Source organism: Pteropus medius, unplaced genomic scaffold (genome assembly GCF_902729225.1).
Source record: "Pteropus medius unplaced genomic scaffold, Ma_sr-lr_union100, whole genome shotgun sequence".
Lineage (NCBI taxonomy): Eukaryota > Metazoa > Chordata > Mammalia > Chiroptera > Pteropodidae > Pteropus > Pteropus medius.
Genome location: NW_024351543.1, coordinates 9134175 through 9145644, shown reverse-complemented (window position 1 = coordinate 9145644; position 11470 = coordinate 9134175). Strand labels below are relative to the sequence as shown.

At 44.6% G+C, this 11470-nt stretch overlaps 1 protein-coding gene across 2 annotated transcripts in view; it reads left to right on the top strand.

Moving 5' to 3' along the window:
• Window positions 1–11470, top strand: part of ITGB5 (integrin subunit beta 5) — a 106536-nt gene that overhangs the window by 75208 nt on the left and 19858 nt on the right. The gene's annotated exons all lie outside the window — the stretch shown is intronic.

Sequence of the window (11470 nt, the reverse complement as noted above, 5' to 3'; positions counted from 1 at the left end):
TCTCTTTTCTTGTCCAGGCTGGACACCAAGTTCCTTCCTTCTCTGAGGGCTCTGACATTTTATTCAGTGTGCTGCTCAGAATCGAGCACGTCGTTTGTCCTCCTGGATGACAAGGGCTCGCCCCAGAGCTCAGCTGAACATTTGCTTCCTGTGATCTGCACATTCCACTTTCATTAACACATATGTCCACTTTTCTTTTTCTTTTCTGTTAAACAAATCACATTATACTATTGAGCTTCTTTTTTAACTTTATTACCAAAATCTGAAAATTTTTAATTTTTTGAATAAATTGTAGCCAAGCCAAGTTTTTATTGTGTTATGTTCGAGCATTTAAGTTCTTGAATCTAAGCACAGGACTTTGCATGGATTCCAATTAAATTACAATTTGGCAACTCTGGAAGTTGCATTCTGATGAGAAACTGTAAAATCGTGTCTCCAAAGGGTCATTCCACTTAACACCATGCCACCTGCAAACAGAGTAAACAGAACAATTTTAGGCAAGATTGTAGTTTCTTCTGCTGTGTATACTGTTGCACATGATGTGTGCATTCTGTTGTTTCCAGGATTCCTTCCTTGAGAATGGGAAGTGTTGATTTAAAAGGAATTTAGAGTATAGCAGGAAAGATAAAGCACACACATGTGCAGCAAATCAGAACATACAAATGATCTGTCATTGTTGGAAGAGTAACCATCCCTCCATGGAAGAAACAAGTGCTGAGGTTTGCACAGACGTGGGTTGGCAAGGGAGGCCTCCTGGGGCCGACCGCACTGTGAGACAAGTATGAGTACACACTTGGGTGCAGTGTGACCAACACGTTCAAAACTGGAATTGCTCCAGAAAGTGCAGGACATACGAATGTCATAGAAGAGTAAAGTAGGTGGAAGTAGGATCTGATGTGCTGAACATGTGACAGGGATCCACTCTTTCTCTGTCAAAGTGATGATGGATTGGGATTAGCTAGATGGTTCTGTCTGGGTTAGCGGAAAAAGTGCTTAGGATCAGGCAGACCTGGCTCTAAATCCAGTAACACCACATGCTGCTTGTGTCGGTTTGGCCATGGAGCTGTTGTGAGCAATAAGAGGATGTGTAGAAATCATCTAGCACATTGCCTGGCACAAAAGGAGGACCGCTGACCACCATATCCTTTATGAGTCACACCTCTGGAATGCCACACACCTCTGCAAGCCACGGATGCTGCTCCATGTGTGGGAGGGGCCGGCCTTCTCCCTGTAAATCTCTGGGCTTTGCATAAGGGGTCCTAGCATGGTGGGATGGAGTTTCCATTCCCTTTAGCAGCCAACGTAAAAGCTCCAAGAAGCCTGGCAGTGTCTGTAATTGGCTTTCAGCAATGTTTCGTTTTTAAACATATTAGCAAATGTTTTCCTTTGCCCTTGAGAGTCGGAAATAATCCTCTCATGGGTCTTCATTCAGAAGGCTGCTTACGTCTGTCCTGCCTGGGAGCAGGGACTTGCAAGTCAGACGACACATGCAAGTTCCATCCCTGCAATTTATCAGCCCACTGCTTGGGCTGTCCTGGACTTACAGTCCTTCTGTCTTTAAGAATGGCCTAACACCCCTCATTTCTGCATTATTTTGAGAATTGAAGATGTAGATACAGGAGCTGGCGTGGTACTTGGCCGGAAACAGGGCCCAGAGCAAGGTGGATGCCTCCTCTCCCTCTCTCAGGAGAGAGACTAGAGGTGCAGTGTTGGGGGGGTGGACGTAGAATAAGGGGATGAACAGGGGGTGGTGATAGATGAGGTGTGAGTGGCCTCAGTAGAACCCACAGTTCTTCTGAGTGAATGTTGCCTTTCTGAGCTCTACCGCGCCCCAGTGCTCCTTCTCTCCTCCCTTCGCTCCATACAGTCCTGTGGCAATGGGAGACTCTCCCATTCCTGGGTGGAGAAGCGGGAGGTTCAAGAAGCCCTCGATGCATCCACAGGCACGTTTTATTCAAGTCACTAACTCTCCAGATTTCTGAGATGGGGTGTCTTTTTCTCCACCGTTGGAAAAGCCATACACATTTTTAAAGGAAAGTTGAAAAAATATAGGGAAGTCAATGGATGTGTGGTCATTTTGTGTCGTTTGTCTCCTTGGTGGACCAGGATTAATTTGGACCATCTGATGAACCAGGCAAGGAACTCTTTCCTCCCTCACCGGTTCCCATATATTCCTTCCAAAACTGCGTGCTTAGTCAAGAAGATGACTCTAGGTAGCTGGAGTATATTCTGAGGTCAAGAATGTTCTGAAGAGTAGAAAGAAACAAAATAAATTGTTCATAATTCCATCACTCATACTTTTAAAAGATTAGTATTTTTTCTTCTAAACTTTCCCTTCTAAGTTAGTGTGTGTGTTTGTGGCTGTATACAATTTCGTGTCTTGCTTTTTCACATACTATTACAGCCTAAGAAGCATTTGAAGTTGAATTACTTTACTCCATCGTTAGTTGGGACATTTTGACTTTCTTTGCATCGCATCCCCAAGTAGCCTGTTCAATCCTTTCACTCTAAAAGCAACAACATGTTGAGATGTAAAGCCATCCAAGCCTTCCTGGAGAAAGCAGTTTCTGGAATGAGGTCACCGTTGTTTTGATTATCGAAGAAGGACTTAAAACCCAGCCCAGTTCCAGGCAGGACTTGATAGCACCAGGCAGCAGCTCCTTGCACACTGATGTATCGCTCAGCTCTTCGTTGGTTGTCTCTCAAACGCTGTAGCTTGTTCAGGAGGCAGCTGAGAGTGGGTGGGTGAGGGGTTCCAGCCCCCAATTCCTTGGCACCCGTGGTTGGCGTGGGGCTCCCACTCTGGAATTATGTGTGTTGGCTTTGAGCTCTTGGGCTGCTGTTGCATTTGGGGTTTTTGTGGGAGAGAAGTCTGTTTCCCAATAACCACTCTGGTCTTGAAGATGCTGACTCAGAGACTCACATGCAGCTGACTTCAGCATTCTTTCACGGTCTTTCTCACCCCTTTGCCCTACAGCCTGTCCGATAGGGAACTGAGTGGCTGTGGTCCGTCTTCAGACGGAGGCGGAAGCAGAGCAAGGGCCAGAATTGGTGGGGACATCCTCTAGAACAGCAGTCCCCAACCTTTTTGGCACCAGGGACTGGTGCTCCTATGAGACTCTAATGCCCGATGATCCGAAATGGAGCCGAGGAGGTGATGCTAGTGTTGGGGAGCGGCTGCAAATTCAGATGAAGCTGGCTCACCCACTGCTCACCTCCTGCTGTGTGGCCCGGTTCCTAACAGGCCACAGACTGGTATTGGTCAGTGGCCCGGGGTTTGGGGACCCCTGTTCTAGAAACTCCTTCCACTTCTCTCTGGTCTTTCTGTCCGTAAGAGGCTTATAGTCCTCACCTCACCTCCCCCACCAAGAGATAGGACCGAGAGGGAAAAGCAAGCAGTTACAGGTTTGTAATATGTTACACATCATAAAAGTTAGCAGTGAAGCAGATCAGACTAAGATCTGGAAGCAACTGAACAACTTTGTTATTACTTTTGTGACACACTGTCATGGAAATGTATGTACGGTCAGGGCTATTGCGTTTCTAGAGGCGACATAACTTTGAGAATGGTTCTGTACACAGGCTGTTCCTACGGGTGCAAAGGAAGCTTTACGGGGCCACGATGAGGTTTCTGTTCTTTTTAGTGTTGTCAAGCCTGGCCCTCCAGAATTTCACTACTAATAGAATATGAGAAGTAGGACATGGTCTGTTTTGTTGTTTTTAATGTCATAAAAGATTATATATTGCTCAGACTTTGTTGTTCTTTGTACCCAAAAAGTGCATTTCCTGGGATTTGAGTTAGTCCATCATGGTAAACTGTGGAAACCGGTTGCAACCCTGATGCTTTCAACAGCCTCTGTACTTAAAATGCCTGCACTGGGGTTCGTTGAATGATTTGCTAGTAGTCGGCCTACTTCTTGGATTTCAGATACTGAGGCAATTTAAATCAAACAGGATAGAGAATTTTGAACAGAACCCATTTGGTCTCATGACTGTGAGAGCCCCAAAGTATATCTAAATAACTTCTGATATATTTTACTTCATCTAACAGGCTATTTGGCCAGTTATGTATGTATGTTGCATGTATTTATGTATGTTGTATGTATGTTGCCGGGGAGGGTATATGTGCATGTGCATGTGTGTGTATGTGTGTGTATATATATCCTTTAACATGTGGCTGGCAATTAGAGGTCAGGGGGTATCTGCAGTTCTCTCCCGAACATAAAAAAATGGGGAGTGACACCAGTGAAATGATTCATGATGGCCAGAGCCGGCATCTAAGCACAAGTTTTGGGTCTGGGCTAATGGCTTCCAGAAGGCTTCACAGGGTTCTGTTAAACCTCTCCAGTTAAAAGTGTCTCTGACATTATGGCCTAGTCTGGACTTCTTGATTCTTACCAAATGAAATACCTCCTGTGGCAACAGTTGTTCAGATATGTTTATAAAAGTACTTCTCACCGTATTTATACCATTTTCTTCACAAATTCATTTTTACACTCAGAATCAGCATCCTGGTGGCCTTTCCTGGGGCTTCGGTCACAGCTGTACCTTCTGTCACTCCACTGCAATGTGCATATTTAATAAATGATTTGTTACAGGACCATATTGGATGTGGCTCTATGACAGAGGGCTCAAATGTAGTTTTTGAATGAATTAAGATCTGACATATTTAATTTCTCAAGAAAGGGGCCTCTTGGTGGGAGGGCTACCACTGTGCGCTTCAGGTGAGAGAGCCTAGAAAATTCTTTAGGTTTTTCACGTATTATCAATCTCTGCTCAGTTCGTTCATGGTTACCCAGATACTATTTGTAAATATGAGACTATATATATATATATATATATATATATATATATATATATATATATATAATGTTCTATATAAAGGGTCCCTCTCCTCTCTCTCAAAGGCATATCCTACATAGCAGCTTCCCTTACCTGGTATTATATAAATCCTAATTGTGCACATGACAACAAAGGCCATGAGTGTCACATTCTATCTTGGAGTATTCGGAATATGGTTGCTCTCAGAACAGAATTTGCTATAGCAGAGGTCCCCAATCCCTGGGCCACCAGCTGGTATTGGTCTGTGGCCTGTTAGGAACCAGGCTACACAGCAGGAGGTGAGTGGCAAGGGAGCAAGCAAAGCTTCATCTGTCTTTGCAGCTGCTCCCCAGCGCTAGCATCACTGCCTTGGCTCTACCTCAGATCATCAGGCATTAGGTTCTCATAGAAGCACAGGTCCCTGGTACCAAAAAGGTTGGAGACTGCTGTGCTATAGGATTCTTCAATAACTCTGATTACAAGTAATGATATAACTGTAATTTGTGAAGGTACTTCCAGTGAAGACCATTTAATGGAATGGTTGAGAACTAGTGCATGTTCACATCTGGATTCTAAACTTGTCACTGCCCTTTTCTGCTTCTTTGACTTTGGCCTCTTCAGGTATCCTCTCTGACAGATTTTCTTATGTGTCAAATATCCTAGAGGGTTGTTGTGAGCATCGAGTAGGATAATACTCTAAAGCTCCTTGCATGCTGCCTCTCCACCAGGGGTATTGAATGAATGTCATTACCTGCCCACGCCGTCCCTGGAGGACTCTTTCTTACACAGAGATGAGCATCAGAGACATTCATGACATCAAAACAGGTTGGTTTCAGAAGTTCTCAATGGGCATCCTGTGGTCAGGAATGCTCTAAGAATTCCATGTGTATCCAGATGATGCTCAAGTCCACTTGAAAGGCAAAAAGAAGCCAAAATTTAGGGGCTTAGTCATGTGAGGAAACAGTGCATCTTTCAGACCAGCCACGTGAACCAGGTGAGGTGGGCTGCTCAGCTCTGGCGTCAGCCAGCTTCTTGTAGCTTGTGGTTGGAGAAAGCTCTTTGGAAAAGCCAGAGCGTAGTAAGTATCTGATCATAGTGCAGCTACAGATATGGAAACAGTGATCTACTGCTGAGGGTTATCTTATTTCAGGTAGCTGGCTGCATTCTTCTCATTCAACTAGAGCTCACTGAGCATTCCTCATAAAGTGTTATACTCGGTGCCATACAGAGTTAGAGTGTCTTGCAGTCTTGAATTAATTTCTAAATTTTTGTGGCCCCATGGAATTTTCCACTTCTCAGAAACTTCCTGGGATTGAAGAATGAGGATATGAATCATTTGAGCTACTACCTTTGCCCTCCAGATTTACGTGAGATCTTTAAAGACAAGAAAGAGAGCATTGGAAAGGCATTTTGAGAGCCTGCCTTGTTCTCTGCTCTGAACTTAGCTCTGGGAATGAAGTCTTCTTACTGCCTTTGCTCACCGCTCAGATCCTGTTTTTAGAAATATCTTAAGCAACAATTCACTAGTGATTGTGAAAAATAGAGTAATCTAAGATTTGGCTCTCACTGCCCTTCTCTCTCTAATTGGACAGGGAAGAGTGCAAACAGGAGCCCCTGTGCACATGCCTTTGAACTTCAGGCCTGGTCCTTAAGGTCATGAAGTTTGGCTTGTGAGGGAAATAATGAAATTTAAAAAGCAAAGGAAAGTCCTAGGAAGACCATGTCAAAAATAAGATATTAGTCATGTATAGCTTTCGGTGGTATTAGCTTTTTGATATATTGAATAACGTTAAAAAATTTTTCCTTCTTAGTTAAACCGAAAACTATGGGAGACCTCCAGTGACTGAAAGAGTTATTCCTAAGGCCCCTTTGATTCTATTTCTTGGGTGTTGAGCTGTCACGTTGAGTTTCGTCTTGATTTTTAGAAACACATAATCGATTACAGCCCTCTGCTGCTCAGTGCCTTTGTCAGGGTGGGGCGGGATTGGATGGAGTCCTGATTTCATTCGGGGTGAGTGTCTATGACTCTCAGAACATTGACCTAAGAATCTCCACCCAGATACAACCACTCCCTGGTGTCTGGAAGTTGCTCTGAGCTAGTCTGACCAGCTGGAAGTTTTGATTCTTCTCTCCAGGGTGCCTTCTTGAGCCTGGCCTGTTGCCCTCTGACCTGGAGGAGGGGGCCTGCTATCACCCCAGCCAACACCCACCCTCATCCCAAAGTCTTGATCAGGTGACCCCACTATCCCCAAACTAAAGAAATGTTCTTCCCAGGTTGGCATGTTATTTGACATCACAACGTTGGACTTTAGCAATAGGCAAATGTGGTAATGCAAGGCAAGTATTTTAATGCTCTTTTTACTATATTGATAGTTTTCTTGGAAACAAACTGAGGCTAATTTATTAGTATTTTGCACTCATCGTGAACAAGCACTAATAATGCATCTCATGTAATACCACTGATCACACACAGTAGTTCAACTGTGGATTACTGCTTTGACCGTTTACATTTGGGAAAACAGAGGCCCAGAACCTAGACTAAAGCTTCTTGCTATTCTTGATTAGAGATTTATACCAGGAGAAACTTGCAAATAAATAGTGACCTGGTTTTCACCTAATTTTACTGATTTCGATTAGCATGAGACCATTCCCAAATATCTGAATTGCCAGTCCAGCCCTCCCTGCCACCACCCAAGCATTTAGCCTGCATTCTCCAAGACTTACCTAATAAGTGAGTGATCTTTATTTCAGTCAAAATTTTAGGAAACATTTAGTGTCTGTTTTCCTAAATGAGTGTCCCTGGGTTACATAGGGATATATTAGACACAACAGACCAGGCAGAAGGATACACGTGGACCAAGGGACCGGCTGAGGTACCCGTCGTGTGATTATTATTTGATGAAAGGCACAGAGGGTTTCTCCTTAGTATTCAGTGAGTATCTTGGCTATTGTCATTGATTATGCTGAACGTACTTTTCTTAAACGAACTTTTATTAGTCTATTTTAACCTATAAAACACTCTTGACATGATGATCTCATTTAGTTGTTGTTATTTTACCGGGAGATTGATGTGACATTTACTGACCCAACCCATGTTGGGGAGGCTGTGGCTGAGAAGATTGGCACGTTGGCCACGCTCCACACCGATGTTGGCTCAAAGCGCTGACCCACAAAAAGCCCACCTCCCCTAACCCTCGGCAGGTGCTCTTCTCTGGACGGCTGCTTCCTGCCATCTCGTGGCTTAGCTGGGCTCCTGGCAGCTAAGCTTCACTGTGGCCCACTTGTGTGACATTCCAAACCAACTCTGTCCATTGAAAGTGCTGCACCAGGCTCTGAACAGTGGCCAACTGAGGGGAGGAATATGGCAAGTGCTAACCAACCACAACAACATGACAGTTTTCTAGGTTGAAAATAGTAGCCCTGTCATCCTGTTGCAGTGATCAAGAGGGTAGTGAACGCATGTGTCTCCAGATGTGGTTGACATTTCCCCAGAAGTGCCTGCCAGGTGGATCGGACAGGTTTAGCCAGACTCAAGATGTTGATCTAAAATACCTCTATATTTTTGGCCACGAGCCTTCTGTTTTTTCTGAGTCAGCATTCTCAGCTGTTTACAGACTTCTTTGAAACTGGAGAGATGAGTTCATTAAAGAACATGGGATTTTTTCCATCTTCCCTTCATTGCCTTGATCTCCCTGTGATTGATAGAGTTGGGCCAGAGACCAAGTCCTTTCCTCACCTCTCATGTGAAATGCAGTGGTAATAAGAAGGGCTTGGCAGCTGGGCAGCAGCATGGAGAAATCAGGTGCAAGGTCAGAAAGGCAAAGCTATCCTTTGTCTTCAGCAGGAGAATGAGCTTTCTACTCAGTCTTGTCACCTCAGAAAGTAATGTTGAGGTTTGGGGAAGATTTTCGCTTAGACCACACCCCCTTATTTGTTTGGTAGTGGTTGTATTTTGCTGCTCAGATACAGGATGCAACATGTGGTCCAACAGATGAAGGCAAAGGGCGGTGGGATTCTCAGGGACTTGCCTCTCGGGAAGCACCATCGGTTGACTTTGTCAGAGCTGGGTCGTTGACACTAAGCAAGGACAGAGGAGAAGTTGGCCCTGAGACTAAGGATGCATCATTATTCACATCTCTGAAGAGTCTTGCTGGAGAAATCAGTACAATATGCAAGAACAGTAATGGGGTACAAAGTCTGTGACTTTTGCTGGACTGTGACCATGTCCTGCCAAAGGAAAGAGAAATCTTAATCCTTTCTTCCTCCTCTTACCCTGAAGTGTCTGGGGTTTGGGACATGTGTTAAGAATTTACAATATCTCAAGACTCATGTTTGAGTTCATAAGCATCAAAAATGCTTCTGTTTCTTTTCTAATTCCTAGCATCGGATGTCTTCCCCCAAGGCATTGGGGTGATCCCGGTGATGTTCACAGGCTCCAATAAACAGTAACATATTCTGAGCATCTGTTGTGTGCCTGATACTATGCTAGCCATTGGGCAAACAAAAATAAAACACCATCTTTGATTTTGTACGGTGTAGGCTAATGAGATGAGGCAAATGAGTCAACAAAATATATCCATGTGATAAGTGATTATACATAACACTGTCCTTCTTAACGAAGTCTTCTGGTCAGCTATAGAACATGCTCAGGTGTCTTCAATTAAAAAAAAATAGAAAAGACACTCTCACCCCCCCCACCCCACTCACTGCCAGCTGCTCTTTCCTCCATATTCGCAGCCATATTTCTCAAAACATATGTCTATAGTGTCTTTATTTGTCACCTCCCACTCAGCCCTCACCTCAGTCCAATTTGGATTCATCCTGTGATTCTGCCAACATAGGTCTTCCCAGACCCCTAATGGGCTTGTCCTGCTGTACATAATAGACTTTTCCAGCCCTCAGCTTGACTCTTCAGCAGCAGCTGGCACTGTTGAGCATGCTTGCCGTGAAATGCTCTCTGCTTACTTTCAATCACAACTTTTTAGTTTCCTTTACTGGATCCTTCTCCTCTAGCAACCAGTTTGGGGCTAGGATTGCCCTCCACATGGCCTGGTTGTCCTCTCCCCATATTCTCTCTGGGGAATCTCATCAAGCCCACACCTTCCGTTAGCCCCATGTTGCTCAGACTTGCTTCGAGGCTCCCTTTAGCTACTGGCTTTCTTGACAACTCTACTTGGATGTCTTAAATGCACCTCGGTCTCGGGATGTCTCAGACTGATCTCATGATCTCCTTGCAAGCCATGGTTCTCTTCTGATTTTTCCTGTCTTCACCTTTCATCCAGTCATGCAAGGCAGAAACCCGGGAATCATCTTGTTTCCTACCTTCTCAACTCCTACATCCTACCTGCCACAGTCTTATCCACTGACCTCTCATATTTCTTCTAGATTTGTCTTTTCTCCATCTCTGCTACCCTCGTTTCAGTCCATCTGATCTTCACACTGCAGTCAAAATGATTGTTTCAAAACAAAAATATGCTAATGTTCAACACCTTTTAGGGGCTGTGAGTGGTTTGGAATGGCCAGAACCTGGGGTGCCCGGGGAAGCAAGAGCAGGTGAAGAGACTCGCGAAGTAGGCTGGGATGTTGGACAATGAAAGTCCCTCTGTTGTGCACAAAGTATAAATATGGAAGGCATACTGTAAGTGTTGAGGAGCCATTGAAGGGTTTTAAGCAAGAGTGTTGTCACATAATTTACATTTTAGAAAAATGATTGAGAAGGCCACATAGGAAATGACTTGGGGGAAGGGACAGACCATAGAATGAAAAATCAACCAGGAGAATGCCATCGTGTCCAGGGGAGGCTCTCATCTCACCACAGTGAAGGCATTTATTGTCAGGCCATCTGGGGCCTAGAGGATAAACTCAAACTCCTCAGTGTAGCTCTCAGGCCCGCTTCCTCCACAATCGCTCCCCTCCCTCCTCCCCTCCCCTCCCCTCCCCCCCGCCTCCTCCTTTCCTTCTTTCTTTCACTTCTTCCGTCCCTTCCATCTACAGACCCATACCGACGACGTAGGATATCTAGCCCCCTTGTTATCCATCTCTCCTTTTTAAATACTTTTCTTCCAGGCTGCCCGTTCTCCCTGTTCATCCTCACAAATGAACACACGCGATTTTTGCACCTCAATTTGCCTTCCCTCCTCCACTCTTCCAAAACCTATAGCTTAACCTGAAGCCTGTCTCAGGCTCTTCAGGTTTCTCCCTGCTCTGACTTCGGACAGCAATGTCAGTGGTGGAGGAACCTTAGCACTCACCTAGTCCACCACCCTTACTTTATAGATAAGAAAGTAGAGGCCATGAGTGATTTGATGATCTGTGATTTAAAAGAGCTAGATTTGTGGATGGGTCCATTGCACGTTTTTAACTATATGACAGCTTGGGTCACCTTGACCATTTATCCTATGCGTTGTTTCTGTTTCTGTCACTTAATCATGACCGGGTTATACTGCAGAGGCAGTACACATAGTGGTTGGGAATTTGGGCTCCAGAGCCAAACAGATGTAGTTCAAATCCCAGCCCTGACACCTACCTGCAGTGTGACTTCAGATAAATTACTTGGCCTCTCCATGCCTCATTTTCCACAGGTGGGAAAAATTACGGTAATAATCGTACCACTGCATAGGGTTACTGGGGGGACTAATGAAATAATCCA